The following is a 4,235-nucleotide window of genomic DNA, read 5'->3' as shown; positions in this document are numbered from 1 at the left end:
CTAGTTAAATAAAGGTATTTAAAAAATAATAAGTGTAAATGGCTGCAGGTACTGGTTCCTTCGCTGTCAGGTTCAGTAGGAGCTTCATCCCCACAGCCATAAACACTCAACAGCTAATGGATTATATTCCACTTTTTATGTTCTGTCTTAGTCTTCTGTCTGTTTTATCTGCTGTCATGGGTGTAGGGAAGTTTGGTTTGGTATTGTAAATGTTATGACTGTTGGTGGCTTCTACGTCTATGTATGAGCATGTGGAAATTAAATTCCTCCATGGAGGACAATAAAATCTCATTCATCAACATTCTTCGCCCTCTCACCTCAGACACTAACGACTACTCGAACCTGGAAGACCACTTCACATCTTGTCTGATGAGAACATGGATCCTTGATGCCACTTGTCTTCACATCAACACCTCTCTGGCCCTACAGTGGTCCTGTTCTAACCACTGATACATTCAGCATCCATATCTAGCATTAGCTCTCTCCTATCTGTGTGTGTTTTGGAAGGTTAGTGGTATTAGCTGATCAAAGGATGTTTCTCCCTCTTCAGCTCACTCTGGTTCCTCTCTGCAGTAAACTGCTGCCTGTTTGCTGGATGTGAACCCTGTACAGGAGTCTGTGGAAATCACTCAATATATTTCCTGAGAAGTTAATATTAAATGAAACACCAGCTCATTATTTCCCATAACTGTCCTTGAGAGCTTCTCAAAGAGAAGATGTTTAAAGAAAGCCCTGCTGCTGCTCTATGGTCCTGGCGGCGCCATGAAGATGTCTCACTGAAGGGGCAACCGCAGGATGGAAACTAACCTAATTTAGTAACAAGTGGAAAGAGATGCTGAAACTTCATCCAGGAGTTTACCTTCTTAAAAGAAAGAGATGTGAGTTGAGGAAGGGAACTTTTTATCAATGGTGTTTATTCGCTGATGTGTTTTTGCAAAGTATGTGTGAAACATCAGCAGAACACACTCATTTGGTAACACTAAACTTCACTTTACATAATTCAGTCTTGACATAACCAGTCATAGTAGCTTATAACAGAAGTTGCCATGGGGATGTTCTTGACATCAATTTTGCCATGTCTCGGTGTCTGAGAAAGGCCCGGAAAATTGCCAGACTTCAGCCACCCCAGACATGTACTGTTTTCTCTGCTACCGTCTGGCAAGCGGCACTGGAGCTTCAGGTCTCGGACCTGAAGACAGCTTCTATCTCCGAGCAATAAGACTGTTGAACAGCTAACCAATGGCTGCACACCCTCACCCATGGACTCTCTGCACTCACTCCATCTGCACTGATTCCATGCACACTCACAGGTCTCTATCCACACACTCGCTCACACACTCTTGTGTGCACACACACACACACACACACACACACACACACACACACACACACACACACACACACACACACACACACACACACACACACTTACCTATATACATATGTAGGATCTTAATTTAACCAGTTTCTCACAGCAGGAAAATAATCCTACAGAAACAGAGCATGTGAATTATTGTATGGTCTATAATTAACTGACATTTTTGTAAGGGTTGATACATTTTTTGTTAGGGTAAATCCAGTTTGAAATGTTCAAGTGTAAATTACAAACTTTAGAAGCCTTTTTAAACATTGAATAGTTTGCATTTCCTGCTGTGTAATGTCCTACAACAACAGGGTAATCAAAATTTAACACACCCCCAGCACAATCCCAACACAGCCCCAACACAGCCATATCATACAGTAGTCTGATGTTATCGCTGCCTCGCATGGAGAGATTTTAAAAAGGGAGGGAGGGAAGATGGGGGTGAAAGAGGAGGACAGAGTGAGGAAGGGAATTATAGATAAAGAAGGAGAGAGAGACAGAAAGAAAGAAGGGTAAAAGAGAACATTGTGACAGGGACGGACTGTTTTCACAGCCCTGCAGTCATTTAGCTTGTGCACTGACTGTAGTGAATGTGTTTACACCTCCCCTCAAAGCCTGATTCACTCTGCTCTACAACAGATGTTACGGCCAGTCAGACACACAGACAGGTCAGTCACCTAGCGTTACATTAACACCCTGGACCACAGTTAGCTTGTCCCCAGGCTAATAGGCCAGGATACCGTGATACACATGCCACAGTAGTTTTAATGGAGGCTGATCACCATACAGTGCTATCTGAAGATGTCCATAATGAGATTAACTGTGTAAGAGCACAGCACCAGTATAATCTGAAAAGACATTGGGCTATTTACAGTCAAATTATATTATCGTATGTACTATATGGTTCACACATACTGTCTGAGCTCTGCTACATCACTAGTCCTGTGATAACTGGCTGTATGTACTGGGCTACACCGTGACATTTTACTGAGCGGTATATATTGTTAAATCCTTAGTTCATCCCTAGCACTATGATAAGGTGATTTATTGTACACCACAGGCAACATTCTTATTTATATTCTCATCCTTAACCATCTAGTGTGTCAAGTGGTAACAAAGACACAGCATGTCCTCTATATCCATCTGCTCCAATAGGCTGTGAATGCAAGCAAATGAAATGGCACATTTCTCTGAACAGGGGAAGAAACCATCACCGTTTCACAGGGAAGCAATTTCCCAAGCAGCAACTCCATACTACTTGTCAGACATAATACACTGGTTGTTGGGGTGGGATTGGCACGGGGTGTGGGGGGGGATATTGATCGTTTTATTAAATTCCTCATGTCTTACTCATTGTTAGGAAGATGTATGGTCCAAATCAGATGTTAGGTACTATATACAGTATATGAAAGATTAGATGAATCCTATAAATTCAAATGGCTAATTAGGGTGTAATCAATTAGCGTAATTTCTCAGAGATCAAATTATATTTCAACAAAATAATGTTTCAGGAATGCTACTCATATCTGTTTCTAACTACAGAAACGATTTCAGAACAACCTCAGATGGTGGGTGACATGGAATGCTGAAATTACATGAAATGACCCAATGTATAGAATTGCAGGAAAAATGTTGTCTCCGTGTCCTCTTAGACCGTGCCATTGGCCACGCCTACTACCACGCTGTAGCAGTATCTGTAGCTGTATCTACTGTATATCCAGTGTGCCAGTGTCTTTGATGCAGCCTGCTGCCTATTAATAATCAATGGCTCTCCCAGGAGGGCTTTCCACAAAGCCAGACAATTTAGACCCCGCTTCACACCGCATCTCTCCATCTCTCTTACCCTCCATCCCCCCACTTGCACAATACTTCATATTGACAGGATACGTGTCCATAGTATTAAAGCACAGCCCAGCAAGGTCCGTTAATACCACCGGCTACAATTGGGATCAGCTGCATTAAGAGCATCTTGACTGGCTGCATCACTGCCTGGTATGGCAACTGCTTGGCATCCAACCGCAAGGCACTACAGAGGGTATTGCGTACGGCCCAGTACATCACTGGGGCTGAGCTCCCTGCCATCCAGAACCTCTACACCATTCGGTACTCCAGCCATCCAAGTCATAGATTGTTCTCTTTGCTACCTCATGGCAAGCTGTACCAATGCACCAAGTCTGGAAACAACAGCACCCTGAACAGCTTCTACCCCCAAGACTGCTATATAGATAGTTAAATAGTTAACCAATAGCTATCCAGACTATTTTTGCACTAACCGTTTTGAATCATCACATACGCTGCTGTTACTGATAATTATCTATCCTGTTGCCTAGCCACATTATCCCGACCTATATGTACATAAAGCTACCTCAATTACCTCGTCCCCTTGCACATCAACTCAGTACTGGTACTGTCACGTTCCTGACCTGTTTTCCCTTGTTTTTGTATTTATTTAGTATGGTCAGGGCGTGAGTTGGGTGGGTCGTCGATGTAAGATTTTTATGTTGGGATTTTGTGTGTTTGGCCTGGTATGATTCTCAATCAGAGGCAGCTGTCAATCGTTGTCCCTGATTGAGAATCATACTTAGGCAGCCGGGGTTTCACGTGTGTTTTGTGGGTGTTTGTTCTTGTGTCAGTGTTTCGCCACACGGGACTGTCACGGTAGTTATTTTGTATCGCATCTTGTTTTTGTTATATATTAAATCACTATGGAAACTAACCACTCTGCGTATTGGCCCGATCGGTCTCGCCTCTCCTCGTCCGAGGAGGAGGGAAAAAATGACTATCGTTACAGGTACCCCGTGTATATAGAAAAGTTTGCGTTACTCATTGTGCATTTATTCTTCGTGTTATTTTTTTTCTTCTTATATTTGTC

This window comes from Salvelinus sp. IW2-2015, linkage group LG4q.1:29, assembly GCF_002910315.2.
Source record: "Salvelinus sp. IW2-2015 linkage group LG4q.1:29, ASM291031v2, whole genome shotgun sequence".
Lineage (NCBI taxonomy): Eukaryota > Metazoa > Chordata > Actinopteri > Salmoniformes > Salmonidae > Salvelinus > Salvelinus sp. IW2-2015.
Note: the sequence above shows the minus strand (reverse complement) of the source record.